The sequence below is a fragment of the Staurois parvus genome, unplaced genomic scaffold (genome assembly GCF_062004578.1).
Source record: "Staurois parvus isolate SC_StPar_1 unplaced genomic scaffold, SC_StPar_1.0 ptg001174l, whole genome shotgun sequence".
Classification (NCBI taxonomy): Eukaryota; Metazoa; Chordata; class Amphibia; order Anura; family Ranidae; genus Staurois; species Staurois parvus.
In genome coordinates this window covers 974648-993084 of record NW_028318970.1, presented here as the reverse complement: position 1 = coordinate 993084, position 18437 = coordinate 974648, and positions in this window count along the sequence as shown.

Genomic DNA, 18437 nt, shown 5'->3' with positions numbered 1-18437 from the left:
ATAATACAGGATTTATATTATTATTATTATTATACATGATTTATATTATTATTATTATAATACAGGATTTATATATTATTATTATACAGGATTTATATTATTATTATTATACAGGATTTATATTATTATTATTATACAGGATTTATATATTATTATTATACAGGATTTATATTATTATTATTATACAGGATTTATGGCGCCAACAGTTTGCTCAGCGCTTTACAATATAACGGGAGACAATACAGCAACAATACAGTTCAATACAAGAGGGATAGGAGGGCCTGATCCTGGGAGCTTACAATTGAAGATTATTATTATTAATAAGAAGAAGAAGAAGAAGAATATTAATAATATTTACTCCTATTTTGCCAACGTATACCTCATTTTCAGAAAAAAAAAAATGACACTTTCTTGCTAACTACACTCTTGGCAGTGAATTCTTGTAAAGATCCCTCATAAACCCTCAAAGCCTCTTTGGATTTCTCCCTCAGGACTCTTCAGAAAGAGAAGAGCACAAATCAGGTCAGAAGCATTGATGTAAACGATTCTGTAATTACGAGCTGCCTCTGGCTCTCGGGCTGCCTGCGATTGGAGTTTATGTTGGCCCCCGGGTCTCCTTTGCCTCAGTGTTGTCTATCACCCACAAGCAATATCCTAAAAAAAAAAACATTTCTGTCTCTCCGTAAATCGGTTTCTGCACTTGTATCTCTATGAACTTCCTGTATTACTCATGACCTATAGGCTGCCATAAAAAAAAAAAAAAAAACTAAAGCGAATTTCAGACCTTTTTTTTTTTTGTTTTAAATTGAAGAAGTATTTGATTGGTTCTTATTGAAAGTTTTAAGGTTGCGTCTATTTAAAACGTAATGTGGGCAGCACAGCGGCTAAATGGTTAGCACTTCCACCTGGCAGCACTGGGATCATTGGTTCGAATCCCAACCACGGCACCACCTGCTTGTAGTTTGCATCTTCTACCTGTGCCTGCGTGGGTTTCCTCCGGGTACTCCGGTTTCCTCCCACACTCCAAAGACATGCTGGTAGGTGAACTGGCTCCGGTCTAAATTGTCCCTAGTATGTGTATGTATGAATGTGAGTTAGGGACCTTAGATTGTACGCCCCTTGAGGGTTAGGGACTGATGTGAATGTACAATATATATGTAAAGCGCTGGGTACATGACGGTGCTATATAAGAACCTGAAATATTATTATTATTATTATTATTATTCAGTATTTATAAAGCGCCAATAGTTCGCTCAGCGCTGTACATTACAAAGGGGGACAGAACATGTGACAGAACAATACCAATACAATGCAAAACATGAGGGGATCGAGGGCCCTGCTCTTTCAAGCTTACAATCTAGGAGGGAGGGGATGGTGGCACAGGAGGAGATAGCTGTGGGGGATGGAGTGGTAGGAAGAGTGGAGGAGGTCGGCAAGTTAGCAGGGGGCGGGGTAGGCTTCCCTGAAGAGATGGGTTTTCAGGGTGCGCCTAAAGGAGAGGAGAGTAGGTGATAATCTGATGGGTTGGGGCAGGGAGTTCCAGAGGATGGGTGACACCCTGGAGAAGTCCTGGAGGCGGGCATGGGAGGAGGAGACCAGGGAACTAGAGAGAAGGAGGTCTTGTGAGGAGCGGAGTGTGCGTGCTGGGCGGTACTTGGATATTAGGTCAGTGATGTAGTTCGGGGCAGTATGGTGGACAGCTTTGTACGTCAGTGTTAGGATTTTGAATTTGATCCGTTGCGCAATCGGAAGCCAGTGGAGGGATTGGCAGAGGGGGGTGGCGGAAACGGAGCGGTTGGAAAGGTGAATGAGTCTGGCAGCCGTATTCAGGATGGACTGAAGCGGGGATAGCCAGCGGCGAGGCAGGCCAGTGAGGAGGGAGTTGCAGTAGTCGAGTCGCGATATGATGAGGGAGTGGATGAGCTGTTTAGTGGTTTCTGGAGTTAGGAACGTGCGGATTTTGGCGATGTTGCGGAGGTGGAGTCTGCACGAGTTTGTTAAAGAGTGGACTTGGGGCTGGAAGGATAGGTTGGAGTCCAAAATGACACCAAGTACTCTGGCCTGCGGGGCGGGTTTGATGGTGGCGTTGTTGGACATGATGGAGAAGTCAATGGGGGGTGGTGTCCGGGCTGGAGGGAAGACAAGAAACTCGGTTTTGGAGAGGTTCAGTTTAAGGAAGTGGAGCGACATCCAGTCTGATATGTCGCTCAACAGGTGTGTGATTCGGGCGGAGACCGAGGGGGTGAGGTGGGGGGTTGAGAGATAGATTTGTGTGTCGTCGGCATAGAGGTGGTAGTTGAAGCCGTGAGAGTGTATGAGTTGGCCAAGGGAGGAGGTGTAGATGGAGAAGAGAAGGGGCCCGAGGACAGAGCCTTGAGGGACCCCAACAGAGAGGGGGAGTGAGAGGGAGGTGGTGGCATTATAGGTAACGCTGAAAGAGCGTTGTGACAGGTAGGATGAGAGCCAGGAGAGAGCAGAATCTCTGAGGCCGAGGGAGTGTAGTTTTTTGAGGAGGAGGGGGTGGTCGACTGTGTCAAAGGCCGCAGAGAGGTCAAGGAGTAGGAGCACTGAATAGTGGCCATTAGCTTTGGCGGTTAGCAGGTCGTTGGAGAGTTTGAGTAAGGCAGTTTCGGTGGAGTGTAGGGGACGGAAGCCGGACTGTAGGGGATCGAGGAGGTTGTTGTCGTTGAGGTGAGAGCATAGGCGGGCGTAGACTAGGCGCTCGAGGAGTTTAGATGTAAATGGGAGCAGGGAGATGGGTCTGAGGTTGTTCGGGTCATTGGGGTCCAGGGAGGGCTTTTTAAGTATGGGGGTGATGTGTGCATGTTTCAGAGGGGAAGGGAAAGTGCCGGAGGAGAGGGAGAGATTGAAGATGTGGGTGAGGGAGCGTAGGATGGAGGGGGAGGGAGGTCGTAGGAGTTGTGTGGGGATAGGGTCAAGGGGGCAGGTGGTGAGGCGGGCATCAGAGAGGATCTTGGAGACTTCTTCGATGGTAGTAAGGTCAAAGGTGCGGAGTGTTGGGGGAGCTTCAGTATGAGGAATGTAGGGTGGGGTGGGAGAGGAGGTCAGAGCAGTGGTGGGGCCGTGGGAGAGGGGTGTAGAGGGGGTAGCTGAGTGAGGGGGAAGGGGGTTGGAGGGAGTTTGAGCAGCGACGAAGTCCCTGTGGGTTATGTCGAGGGGGGATGAGGGGGTAGCTGTGTGAGAGGGGACGGGTTGAGAAGGCGTGTGAGTTGCGGCAATGTCCTTGCGAATTGTGTCAATCTTGTTTTTGAAGTGATTGGCAATCTCAAGGGCAGTGAGTGAGGTGCTGGGTGGAGGTGGGGGTGGCGAGAGTAGAGAGTTGAAGGTGGAGAAGAGTCGGCGAGGATTGGAGGAGAGGGCCTTGATGAGGGTCAGGAAGTAGGCTTGTTTGGCAGTATGGAGGAAGGAGGTGTAGGTGTGGAAGGCAGATTTGTATCGGGTGAAGGCTTGTTGGGATTTGGTTTTGCGCCATAGTCGCTCCAGGGCACGACTGTGTCGTTTGAGGGTTTTGGTGTGATCAGTCTGCCAGGGCTGGAGCGGTCGGGGTCTGATGTTGCGTGTGGTTAAAGGCGCTAGTGAGTCAAGGGCTGTTGACAGCGCATTGTTGTAGGCGGTCATAGCCAAGTCGGGGCAGGACAGGGGGAGGATGCGGTCGTGGAGTTGATCAGCTGCAGAGTGGAGGGAGGCAGGGTTAAGGTTGCGGAGGTTACGGCTGGTAGTAGTGTGACATTTGGAAGGGTAGGCATTGGAGGATGAGGAGATAGAGAAAGTAATCAGGTTGTGGTCAGAGAGAGGGAAGGGGGTGTTAGTGAGGTTGTGGGGAGCGCAGCGGTTGGAGAAGACAAGATCAAGGATATTACCGTCGGAGTGGGTGGTGGATTGTATGCACTGTGCAAGTGCAAAGGAGGAGGTTAAGTGGAGGAGACGGGCTGTGTCCGGGTTGTCGAGGTTGACAGGGATGTTGAAATCCCCAAGGATGATAGTGGGTAGCTCAGAGGAGAGGAAGAAGGGTAGCCAGGAGGAGAAGTCTTCCAGGAAGCGGGGTATGGATCCAGGAGGCCGGTATATCACAGCAATCTTCAGGGGGGTTGGGGAGAATAGTCGGACGCAGTGGGCCTCGAAGGAGGAGAAGGATAGGGAGGGGGGGTTTGGGAGGACTCGGAAGGTGCTCAGCGGTGACAGGAGCAGGCCAACCCCACCACCTTTACGACCGTTGGGCCTGGGTGAGTGGGTCCAGGTGAGACCGCCGTAGGAGAGTGCAGCAGGGGAGGTAGAGTCAGTGGGCTGGATCCAGGTTTCCGTGATCGCCAGGAGGTTGAGGGAGCGGGAAACAAAGAGGTCGTGGATGGCGGTAAGCTTGTTGCACACCGATCGGGCGTTCAGGAGTGCACATGAAAACGGGGGGGAGATTTTAGGGAGCAGGGGGACAGATACTAAGTTGCGGGGGTTGCGGCAGGACGTGGAGGCGGGAGGGTTTTGTGCGGGAGGTGGTGGAGGGCCAGGATTCGGGGAGATGTCCCCCGCGGTTATGAGGAAGAGAAGGGTGAGAAAGGTGGCATGGGAGCGGGATGTGCAGGAGCGTGAGAAACTACTAGTGGAGGTGTTCGGGACAGTGGGAGAGCGGAGTAATAGGAGGAGGTGGTGGGTGCCATAGAGGGGTGAGGGAAGCAGTGAGGGCACAATATACAAATGTTTGGGAGGAGCAGAGGGATATAGTGAATGGATTTTGGGAACAGAGGAGAGGAAAATGAGAAGGAGGAGTGGAAGAGGCATTTTGGGGAGGTGATGAAAGCAATAGTAGGGAGATGATAGCAATGAGGGGGAGATGTACAAGTTTTGGGGTGGAGCAGAGGGGTAAAGAAATGAGATTTGTGAACAGAGGATAGTAAAATGAAGAGCAGAAGAGGGGTGTTTTATATAAAAAGGTACACGGAGTGGGACTCAGGTATGTAAGAGATGTTTCCCAGGGTGTTTCCTTGCAGTCTGTCCAGCATGCAGTAGAGTTTCTTGCTGTTGTTGTGTCTTCCTGCTGCTTACGTTCTCCTGCTTTAGTTCAACTGCTGTGTTTAACTGCTCTGCACTCATTCAAAGCCACACTCCATCATAAGCAGCACCCCCATCAGAGACTGTGCCCCCCATCAGAGATCTCCCCCATGAGCTGAACTAAATTTATAGGGAGATGCTCAAATGAGCATTCAACTCCACCCCAATTAGAAGCTGATAAGGCTCACATGAATAGGGGGGGATGATTCTTAGGAACCAGGCCACAGTCATAAACCTGAGTGCGCCTAGAGGTGAGGACAAGTCAACAGATACACAGATATAATTACGACATTTGGTGAGAATTTAACAGGAGTCAATGCGTTTGTCTGGTTAAGAGTGGAGGTAGCAGATAAATGCAGTTACCTTGGCATCTTTGTCTTGGGTGCTAGAGGACCTTGTTCCATCACTGTCTTCTTCCACACAGGAATGCCTGGAGTTAGACTTCACAGATTTGTCAATTAATTAAATTATAAAAGAGCACAAAGTTATATAATTTTATAACTATTAATTTTATTTGGCCCCTGCATATTTGATAGCTGTGTAATGCTGATACAAAAGCATTATGTCTAGCTGTAGTCTGAACTGATGTCCAAAAGATATCCATAATTGAAATTACTTGTTACTTCCCAGGAGAACATGCTGTATCATACTTCACTGTCAACACCTTGGAGGGGGTTAAAATAAATAAATAATGTGGAACCGAACCGACCCAGACTGCACTTGGGTACATCTGTTAGACTCCCGCTTCCCTGTCTGAACACCAACCACAGACCATACAAGACCAGAGAACACCAGTCTTGAAGTAAACCAGGAAGAAGACTATTTAATTTTAACACAGATACAAGATATATACCTTCAAAGGAACAACCCCCCCCCCCGCATAATGACACAGGGCAGGGAAATCTACATTTACTAACATTAGACACACCAGCAGACAGTCCCATCAGGAGAGAGGGCTGCTGGAGACACCCCCACCAAGCCAATACACATAATCACATACATCCCATAATAGTTTGCTCCCAAACAAGACACACAATAGAACAATGGGATGCAACCAGGGGCGGACTGACCATTTGGAAACTCAGGCACTGCCCGACGGCCCGGGGTCAGTAGGGGGCCCCATGAGATACCCCTGGTACCTTTTTCATAGGCTTTTTTGAGTTTGGGCAAGGACACAGGGGTCCCCTATTGCCCAGGGGCCCCATATGTTTTCAGTCCGCCCCTGGTCCGGACTGGAAGGGGGTGAAAGTGTCCGGACTGGAAGGGGGTGAAAGTGTCCGGACTGGAAGGGGGTGAAAGTGTCCGGACTGGAAGGGGGGGGAAGTGTCCGGACTGGAAGAGGGTGAAAGTGTCCGGACTGGAAGAGGGTGAAAGTGTCCGGACTGGAAGAGGGTGAAAGTGTCCGGACTGGAAGAGGGTGAAAGTGTCCGGACTGGAAGAGGGGGAAAGCGTCCGGACTGGAAGGGGGAGAAAGCATCCGGACTGGAAGGGGGGAAAGTGACCATTACTGCGACCGTCCAGCCATTTATATACAGCGGGGAGACAGCAAGTGGTTAAGTGATTTAGCCAACCATGAGAATGGGAGGCATGTTCATGTGGTGAGTGCACACCCGAGAGGGGACACTACATTATTCATACACGTGGTGACTTAATTTGGAGAATCTGCGCTACCGAATCATGTCGAGGAAATGTTGCTTACATTGATTTATTAGAAGTGGCAGCAATAGAATATTATTATTTATTATTAATCATTATTTATTAGTCAATATTTTTAATTTTTTTTATCACGTACTTTAGCGCAGTTTTTTTGGCTTTCTTGATACCAAACATGCCTTTGCTACAATGTACAGAAGGCAGATTGGTCACAATAATATGTTCTGGGAGATTTCTGCACCCGACTGTTTTCCTTGTAGCCTTTCAGCTACTTTATTGTAAAACATTGAAATGAAAAACCCAGTTATATATTAATGTGCATTCGCTGGATAAAAATGTTGCATATTTAATGCTCAGGTGTGCAAACGCAAAACCCCTGCTAGCAAGTCTCATGCTTGTGTGAATGTGTCGGCATGCTCATCGGCGCGCACGCCCGCCCGCCCGCCCGCCACTAAGACAGAAGCCAAGCAAGCTATTTAAACAGCACTGATGCACTAGGACCTTACATTATGGTCTACAGTGTTTCCTACATACTGTATCTGCGACCCGTCCTGTATCTGATCTCCTGTTTCCCACCTGATCCGCCTTGAACTCTGCCAATACTGACTCCTGGCTTGCCTCTGGACCATGTCTCTGCCTGCTCCCTTTACCGACCAACCTCACCATTGCCGACTGGACTCTGACTACCCTCCTGTCTGCTGTTTTCCTTCTGACCTGCCTGCTAGTTACTGACCCGGCTTACATGACTCTGCGCCCTGAGTCTGTGGATATCGTCTGTACTCATCTTTTCTGCAGTTTGCCAAGTTGTTTGTCAACCAGTGACCTGCCCTCCTGCCATCTCTGCTCCTCTGCACCATGGTCCAGCCTGCATCTGGGGACTGACAACTCATCCACATTATTATTATTATTATTATACAGGATTTATATAGTGCCAATAGTTTGCTCAGCGCTGTACATTATAATGGGAGACAGTACACGAGACAGTACAGTAACAATACAATTCGATACACGAGGGGTTAGAGGGCCCTGCTCTTTGGAGCTTACAATCTAGGAGGGAGGGGATGGTGGTACAGGAGGAGATAGCTGTGGGGGATGGAGTGGTGGGAAGAATGGAGGAGATCGGCAATTAGTTGAGGGCGGGGTAGGCTTCTATGAAGAGATGGGTTTTCAGGGAGCGCCTAAAGGAGAGGAGAGTAGGTGATAGTCTGATGGATCGGGGTAGGGAGTTCCAGAGGATGGGGGAAGCCCTGGAGAAGTCCTGGAGACGGGCATGGGAGGAGGAGAACAGGGAACTAGAGAGTAGGAGATCTTGTGAGGAGCGGAGAGTACGTTTTGGGTGGTATAAGGATATCAGGTCGGTGATGTAGTTTGGGGCAGTGTTATGAATAGCTTTGTAAAAGTCTCTTATTGCAAGAATTTTGAGGCACTTGTGCCACTCTGGGCTCTCATGACTCCTGTTACCTTGCCAGGGGTACTGAGTGAGCCGGAGGAGTAAGAGACACCTACCTTTCCAGTCATGCTCCATCACCAGTTACGTGACACCTTCCTAGCAAATGAGCATTGACAGTAGTCTGTCAACGAGGCTGAGAATGCAATCCTCATCTTCTGGTGGGAGTGGCAGGATCAAAGATTGACGTCTTCGCGAGCTGGAGTTGTAGGCAGTTGATATCTGACTGAGTCAAGTACCCTCAAGGCAAATGGGGAAGCTGTCTTGTACCTTTTGTAATCCTTATTGTCATGGAAATTTTGTATTTACAGGTTGAACTTTAAATGTGTCATATATGAGTGTTATTCATATGTCTCTCGTGTGGCTTAATTAAAGCTCTGAAGGCTGCAATTGGGCCATGCGCATGTACAATGTATGTATTACAGTACTCAGCTCGGTAATGGATGAGATGGCAGATCTGCGCTTATAGACCGGCGTGTATACCACCACGGCATTCGATGCGAATGCTGCCAGCGGTAGGCCGCGGGCCTGTATCCACATATCAGCAGCATAGTACCACGTGGACTTCGTATCGCCAGGCGCCAAGCAGTGCGAACTCCGCGTGTAGGCTCATGTATATCTTACAACCCATTACCGACCTGAACTGTATCTGGATGGATGTGTTTTAATAAAGATCGTATCGGGCCCATTCAGATACAGACTGACACTGTTTAATCTAGGGGATGCTTGTACAGAGAATGGACATACTGCTAGGAGCTGATAGGATAGGGGGAAGTTTACTCTCCTCAGAGAGCTCACCATGGGAAAGGGGGAGGGGAGAACTGGTTTCCAGTATAGATAAAAGAAAAGGCTATGCTCCAATCAGGATGTACATTCTGTGTATAGACACTCCCCATGCATTGTTCTGTGGGAGGGGATTGACCTGACTCATGTGGGGGGCGTGAGTGTGCTTGTAATAAAACCGGAGGCTGAGAATGGAAACGGTCTCTATGTGAATTCCAACAGCAACCTGAGAGTGTCGTGTGATCATTCCTAGGTACTGGAGCTCCATTTTCCCTACATCTCGAGATAGCTAAACCAGTTGGAGGCACAGGAATTGTGGAGTTTAGCTGCAGTCGCAGTAAGCGAGATTCGCACAGCTTTATGAGGGATTGCTGCGCATCCAACTGCGAGTACTCACGGTAAGGAGAAATTCGTTAAAAGCAAACTTCCAAGACATTATCAATGTCAATAATGGAAAGGGGGGGACAAAATATGGTACTTTGCCTAGGACCTCATTCCTACTTAGGCTCCCAGTAGACATCTAAAATTGTGTAGGAGGCCTTGCCAGCACCACCTGGCTTGACACAAATTGGTTTATAAATTGACCGAGCTGAACGAAGGCTGCATCCCACCATTCACAGTCAATGTTTGGTAGTGCTGAACAGTTCAGTTACCATGGCTGTCTGAATATATGGCCGGCAGTGGAGACAGCAATTGTGCATGGATGGGAGAAGCTATTGATTTTCTCTCTTTCAGCCAGTAGAAAAACTTAACTGCACATTTTTCCTGCTTCCCCCCCACAATTGCAAATATAAAGGAGACCACAAACCACCTCTGAATAGATGTTATAATGTAGGAATCTTTCTCCTCAGCTGCACTCCCCCGTGGTGGCCTCCTCTGGTCTCCGTGGATGTAAAGGAGGCGGAGGTGGACTTCTTCTTTCCCCACAAAGCACATTCCAGGTTCTTCCTACACCTCCCTCTCTGTCCCTCTGCTCTTTTGAAGTGCACTGTATTCGACTTATTTCTCCTGTATGTCTGAGGATCGCAGTCATCTACAGGCATCCCGGCACAGTTTCACACTTTCTTGATGACTTCTCTGCATGGCTACCCTACTTTCTTTCCTCTGAGGTGCCTGCCATCATCCTTGGTGCCTTTAACATCCAAGTCAATTTTCACACCTGAGCCACTTTTCAACTACTCAACCTAACCTCCTCTTTTAACCTAACACAATGGACACATGTGCCCACTAACTACTCTAACGGCAACACCCTCGACCTTGCATTCTCCCACCTATGCAATCCCTTTAACTTCTCTAACACCCCTTTTCCTCTCTCTGATCACAACTTTATCAGCTTCACATTCTCCCTGCCTCCTACCTCCCATGCCTCCAACCAGCATACAGTTACCCGTAGAAACCTCCACTACCTCAGCCCTTCCCTTCGTCACGCTGCACCGCTGTCCTGCCCAGACCTGGCCACATCTGCCTACAACTTGCGATCATCCTCCCTGGACACACTCGCCTGACGGATGACACCAGAAGTCTTAAGAGACGCACGCCATGCCCTTGAGCGAGCATGTCGTAAAAATAAATCCCTGCAAGACTTCACCCTCTACAAATCCACCCTTCTAAAATACAACTCTGGCCTCCACACTGCTACACAAACCTACTACAACACTCTCATCAAGACCCTCTCATCCAGTCCTCGTCAACTCATTTCTACCCTTAATTCCTTACTCCACCACCCACTGCCTCCACCCACCAACTTACTTACTACCCAGGAGATTGACAGTCATTTTAAGAACAAGATCAACACAATTCATGATGAGATCTTCAGTGTCAAGCTTCCTTCTCCAACCAACATAACAGGCCCAACGCCACACTCAATATTCTACTCCTTCGACTCTGTTACCAGTGAGGAAGTTACTGAATTCCTTTCCAAGACTCACTTCTCCACCTGTCCCCTGGACCCCGTCCCCTCACGATTATTGCAGACTCCTTCTTGCTCCATCCTAAACTCTCTAACCCACATCTTCAACCTTTCACTCTCCACCGGCACCTTTCCCTCCCCACTCGAAAATGCACTGGTTACCCCCATACTTCCCGTTTGCCTCCAAGCTTATCGAGCGCTTTGTTCACAACCGTATGAACTGCTACCTTATCTACTAACTGCTCAAACCAATGACCATTACTCCATACTCATACTCCTAGACCTTTCCACTGCCTTCGACACAGTCGACCATACGCTTCTCCTCAGTAAACTCCACTCCCTTGGCCTCCATGACTCTGCTCTCTACTGGTTCTCCTCTTGCCTTTCTCAGCACAATTTCAGTGTCACATACAATGCCAACTCCTCCACTCCTCTTCCTCTTTCTGTTGGGGTACCCCAAGGCTCCGTCCTTGGGCCCCTCCTTTTCTCTCTCTATACCTCCTCCCTGGCCAATTGATAACCTCCCATGGTTTCCAATATCACCTCTATGCTGATGACACCCAGATCTATCTCTCCACTCCCCAGCTCACCCCCTCAATCTCCTCATATATTACAAATGACTCTGCTCTCTCCTGGTTCTCCTCTTACCTTTCTCAGCACAATTTCGGTGTCACATACAATGCCAACTCCTCCGCTCCTCTTTCTGTTGGGGTACACCAAGGCTCAGTCCTTGGGCCCCTCCTTTTCTCTCTCTATACCTCCTCCCTGGGCCAATTGATAACCTCCCATGGCTTCCAATATCACCTCTATGCTGATGACACCCAGATCTATCTCTCCACTCCCCAGCTCACCCCCTGCTAGACTCTTAAACCTTACCGACCGATCAGCGACTGCTGCTAGACTCATACACCTCACCAACCGATCAGCGACTGCTGCTAGACTCACACACCTTACCAACCGATCAGCGACTGCCGCTAGACTCATACACCTTACCAACCGATCAGCGACTGCCGCTAGACTCATACACCTTACCAACCAATCAGCGACTGCTGCTAGACTCGTACACCTTACCAAGCGATCAGCGACTGCTGCTAGACTCATACGCGTTACCAACCGATCAGCGACTGCTGCTAGACTCATACGCGTTACCAACCGATCAGCGACTGCTGCTAGACTCATACACCTTACCAACCGATCAGAGACTGCCGACAGACTCATACACCTTACCAACCGATCAGTGACTGCTGCTAGACTCATACATGTTATCAACCGATCAGCGACTGCTGCTAGACTCACACCTTACCGACTGATCAGCGACTGCTGCTAGACTCATACACCTTACCAACCGATCAGCGACTGCTGCTAGACTCATACATGTTATCAACCGATCAGCGACTGCTGCTAGACTCACACCTTACCAACTGATCAGCGACTGCTGCTAGACTCACACCTTACCAACCGATCAGCGACTGCTGCTAGACTCATACACCTTACCAACCGATCAGCGACTGCTGCTAGACTCTTAAACCTTACCAACCGATCAGCGACTGCCGCTAGACTCATACACCTTACCAACCGATCAGCGACTGCTGCTAGACTCATACACCTTACCAACCGATCAGCGACTGCTGCTAGACTCATACACCTTACCAACCGATCAGCGACTACTGCTAGACTCTTACACCTTACCAACCGATCAGTGACTGCCGCTAGACTCATACACGTTACCGACCGATCAGCGACTGCTGCTAGACTCATACACCTTACCAACCGATCAGCGACTACTGCTAGACTCTTACACCTTACCAACCGATCAGTGACTGCCGCTAGACTCATACACGTTACCGACCGATCAGCGACTGCTGCTAGACTCATACACCTCACCAACCGATCAGCGACTGCTGCTAGACTCATACACCTCACCAACCGATCAGCGACTGCTGCTAGACTCATACACCTTACCAACCGATCAGAGACTGCTGCTAGACCCATACACCTTACCAACCGATCAGAGACTGCTGCTAGACCCATACACCTTACCAACCGATCAGCGACTGCTGCTAGACTCATACACCTTACCAACCGATCAGAGACTGCTGCTAGACTCATACACCTTACCAACCGATCAGCGACTGCTGCTAGACTCATACACCTTACCAACCGATCAGCGACTGCTGCTAGACTCTTAAACCTTACCAACCGATCAGCGACTGCTGCTAGACTCCTACACCTTACCAACCGATCAGCGACTGCTGCTAGACTCCTACACCTTACCAACCGATCAGCGACTACCGCTAGACTCTTACACCTTACCAACCGATCAGTGACTGCCGCTAGACTCATACACGTTACCGACCGATCAGCGACTGCTGCTAGACTCATACACCTCACCAACCGATCAGCGACTGCTGCTAGACTCATACACCTCACCAACCGATCAGCGACTGCTGCTAGACCCATACACCTTACCAACCGATCAGAGACTGCTGCTAGACCCATACACCTTACCAACCGATCAGAGACTGCTGCTAGACCCATACACCTTACCAACCGATCAGCGACTGCTGCTAGACCCATACACCTTACCGACCGATCAGCGACTGCTGCTAGACCCATACACCTTACCAACCGATCAGCGACTGCTGCTAGACTCTTACACCTTACCAACCGATCAGCGACTGCTGCTAGACTCATACACCTTACCAACCGATCAGAGACTGCTGCTAGACTCATACACCTTACCAACCGATCAGAGACTGCTGCTAGACCCATACACCTTACCAACCGATCAGCGACTGCTGCTAGACCCATACACCTTACCGACCGATCAGCGACTGCTGCTAGACCCATACACCTTACCAACCGATCAGCAACTGCTGCTAGACTCTTACACCTTACCAACCGATCAGCGACTGCTGCTAGACTCATACACCTTACCAACCGATCAGAGACTGCTGCTAGACTCATACACCTTACCAACCGATCAGCGACTGCTGCTAGACTCTTAAACCTTACCAACCGATCAGCGACTGCTGCTAGACTCCTACACCTTACCAACCGATCAGCGACTGCTGCTAGACTCCTACACCTTACCAACCGATCAGCGACTGCTGCTAGACTCACACACCTTACCAACCGATCAGCGACTGCCGCTAGACTCTTACACCTTACCAACCGATCAGCGACTGCTGCTAGACTCATACACCTTACCAACCGATCAGCGACTGCTGCTAGACTCATACACCTTACCAACCGATGAGCGACTGCTGCTAGACTCATACACCTTACCAACCGATCAGCGACTGCTGCTAGACTCATACACCTTACCAGCCGATCAGCGACTGCTGCTAGACTCATACACCTTACCAACCGATCAGCGACTGCTGCCCCTCTCTGCCAATCCCTCCACTGGCTTCTACTAACCCAACGTATAAAATTCAAAATACTAACCACAACATACAAAGCCATCCACAACACTGCCCCTAGCTACATCACCAACCTCATCCGCAGATATCGTCCAAATTGCCCACTCCGCTCCTCCCAAGATATCCTCCTCTCTAGCTCCCTCGTCATCTTCTCCCACACTTGCCTCCAGGACTTCTCCAGAGCCTCTCCCATCCTCTGGAACTCCCTACACCAGTATGTCCGGTCAGCCCCCACCCTATCTGCCTTTAGGCGATCTTACTTATTCAGGGGAGCCTACCCCACCCCACCCCACCTGAGAACTGTACTGGAGTCACCTCCATCAGATCATCCCCCGCAGCTATCACCTTTTATACCACCTCCCCCTTCCTTTAGATTGTCAGCTCCACGGGCCGGGCCCTCCTATTCCTTCTGTACTGAAATGTATTGTAATGGTACCACCCCCCTTTTATTGTACAGCGCTGCGCAGACTGTTGGCGCTATATAAATCCTGTGTAATAATAATGATATAATGTAAAGCCAAAGAATAGGAAGCTTAACATCCTCCCCCCCCCCCCACCACCCCCCCACCCTGAATTGTACGGTCCTGGAAAGGCTGGGCTGAATGCTGTCCTGGATTCTCATCTACTTCTCCATCTTTTCTGCTGAACATGAAGAGGTGATTCAACCTTGTTGCTTCCACAAGATTCCACGAGGATTTGTAATGAGCGACATCAAGGCAGCAATTTAGCCGTTTCCTCTATTATCGGCTCATTATTGTCCTGTGATATGAGAGAAATGCGCTTGGCGTGCCGGCGGAAACATCACATCTTTTATTTCATTCTCTTTAATAAACAGTCCTCGGCCCGGCACCCATAGGAAGCCTTCAATGGCTAATGTGCTACGTGACAGAGGTCCTATATCAAGGACTGCCATTGAACATATGTATCTTTTGTGTCTTCGAGAACAGGAAGGATTCTGTTGTGAAGAGATCCAGCATTGTTCTGTGGGTCATGCAGCTCAAATCTACAGCAATGTGTAATAGTCGTAATGAGAAGGAAAAAGTAACTCTCGTGCATTTTACCAGGTGTCAGTGGGGGGAATAGTGCCCCATCATTGGTGTCAGTGGGAGGAATAGTGCCCCATCATTGGTGTCAGTGGGAAGAATAGTGTCCCATCATTGGTGTCAGTGGGAAGAATAGTGCCCCATCATTGGTGTCAGTGGGAAGAATAGTGCCCCATCATTGGTGTCAGTGGGAGGAATAGTGCCCCATCATTGGTGTCAGTGGGAGGAATAGTGCCCCATCATTGGTATCAGTGGGAGGAATAGTGCCCCATCATTGGTGTCAGTGGGAGGAATAGTGCCCCATCATTGGTGTCAGTGGGAGGAATAGTGCCCCATCATTGGTATCAGTGGGAGGAATAGTGCCCCATCATTGGTGTCAGTGGGAGGAATAGTGCCCCATCATTGGTGTCAGTGGGAGGAATAGTGTCCCATCATTGGTATCAGTGGGAGGAATAGTGCCCCATCATTGGTGTCAGTGGGAGGAATAGTGCCCCATCATTGGTGTCAGTGGGAGGAATAGTGCCCCATCATTGGTGTCAGTGGGAGGAATAGTGCCCCATCATTGGTGTCAGTGGGAGGAATAGTGCCCCATCATTGGTGTCAGTGGGAGGAATAGTGCCCCATCATTGGTGTCAGTGGGAGGAATAGTGCCCCATCATTGGTGTCAGTGGGAGGAATAGTGCCCCATCATTGGTGTCAGTGGGAGGAATAATCTCCCATCATTGGTATCAGTGGGAGGAATAGTGCCCCATCATTGGTGTCAGTGGGAGGAATAGTGCCCCATCATTGGTGTCAGTGGGAGGAATAGTGTCCCATCATTGGTGTCAGTGGGAGGAATAGTGCCCCATCATTGGTATCAGTGGGAGGAATAATCCCCCATCATTGGTGTCAGTGGGAGGAATAGTGCTCCATCATTGGTGTCCGTGGGAGGAATAGTGCCCCATCATTGGTGTCAGTGGGAGGAATAGTGCCCCATCATTGGTGTCAGTGGGAGGAATAGTGCCTCATCATTGGTGTTAGTGGGAGGAATAGTGCCCCATCATTGGTGTTAGTGGGAAGAATAGTGCCCCATCATTGGTGTCAGTGGGAGGAATAGTGCCCCATCATTGGTGTTAGTGGGAAGAATAGTGCCCCATCATTGGTGTCAGTGGCAGAAATAATGCCCCATCATTGGTGTTAGTGGGAAGATTAGTGCCTCATCATTGGTGTCAGTGGGAGGAATAGTGCCCCATCATTGGTGTTAGTGGGAAGAATAGTGCCCCATCATTGGTGTCAGTGGGAGGAATAGTGCACCAATGTTGGTGTCAGTGGGAGGAATAGTGCCCCATCATTGGTGTCAGTGGGAGGAATAGTGCCCCATCATTGGTGTCAGTGGGAGGAATAGTGTCCCATCATTGGTGTCAGTGGGAGGAATAGTGCCCCATCATTGATGTCAGTGGGAGGAATAGTGCCCCATCATTGGTGTCAGTGGGAGGAATAGTGCCCCATCATTGGTGTCAGTGGGAGGAATAGTGCCCCCTCATTGGTGTTAGTGGGAGGAATAGTGCCCCATCATTGGTGTCAATAGGAGGAATAGTGCCCCATCATTGGTGTCAGTGGGAGGAATAGTGCCCCATCATTGGTGTCAATAGGAGGAATAGTGCCCCATCATTGGTGTCAATAGGAGGAATAGTGCCCCATCATTGGTGTCAATAGGAGGAATAGTGTCCCATCATTGGTGTCAGTGGGAGGAATAGTGCCCCATCATTGGTATCAGTGGGAGGAATAGTGCCCCATCATTGGTGTCAGTGGGAGGAATAGTGCCCCATCATTGGTGTCAGTGGGAGGAATAGTGCCCCATCATTGGTATCAGTGGGAGGAATAGTGCCACATCATTGGTATCAGTGGGAGGAATAGTGCCCCATCATTGGTGTCAGTGGGAGGAATAGTGCCCCATCATTGGTGTCAGTGGGAGGGCATAGTGCAGCAATGTTGGTGTCAGTGGGAGGAATAGTGCCCCATCATTGGTGTCAGTGGGAGGAATAGTGCCCCATCATTGGTGTCAGTGGGAGGGCATAGTGCAGCAATGTTGGTGTCAGTGGGAGGAATAGTGCCCCATCATTGGTGTCAGTGGGAGGAATAGTGCCCCATCATTGGTATCAGTGGGATGAATAGTGCCCCATCATTGGTGTCAGTGGGAGGAATAGTGCCCCATCATTGGTGTTAGTGGGAAGAATAGTGCCCCATCATTGGTGTCAGTGGGAGGAATAGTGCACCAATGTTGGTGTCAGTGGGAGGAATAGTGCCCCATCATTGGTGTCAGTGGGAGGAATAGTGCCCCATCATTGGTGTCAGTGGGAGGAATAGTGTCCCATCATTGGTGTCAGTGGGAGGAATAGTGCCCCATCATTGATGTCAGTGGGAGGAATAGTGCCCCATCATTGGTGTCAGTGGGAGGAATAGTGCCCCATCATTGGTGTCAGTGGGAGGAATAGTGCCCCCTCATTGGTGTTAGTGGGAGGAATAGTGCCCCATCATTGGTGTCAATAGGAGGAATAGTGCCCCATCATTGGTGTCAGTGGGAGGAATAGTGCCCCATCATTGGTGTCAATAGGAGGAATAGTGCCCCATCATTGGTGTCAATAGGAGGAATAGTGTCCCATCATTGGTGTCAGTGGGAGGAATAGTGCCCCATCATTGGTATCAGTGGGAGGAATAGTGCCCCATCATTGGTGTCAGTGGGAGGAATAGTGCCCCATCATTGGTGTCAGTGGGAGGAATAGTGCCCCATCATTGGTATCAGTGGGAGGAATAGTGCCACATCATTGGTATCAGTGGGAGGAATAGTGCCCCATCATTGGTGTCAGTGGGAGGAATAGTGCCCCATCATTGGTGTCAGTGGGAGGGCATAGTGCAGCAATGTTGGTGTCAGTGGGAGGAATAGTGCCCCATCATTGGTGTCAGTGGGAGGAATAGTGCCCCATCATTGGTGTCAGTGGGAGGGCATAGTGCAGCAATGTTGGTGTCAGTGGGAGGAATAGTGCCCCATCATTGGTGTCAGTGGGAGGAATAGTGCCCCATCATTGGTATCAGTGGGATGAATAGTGCCCCATCATTGGTGTCAGTGGAAGGAA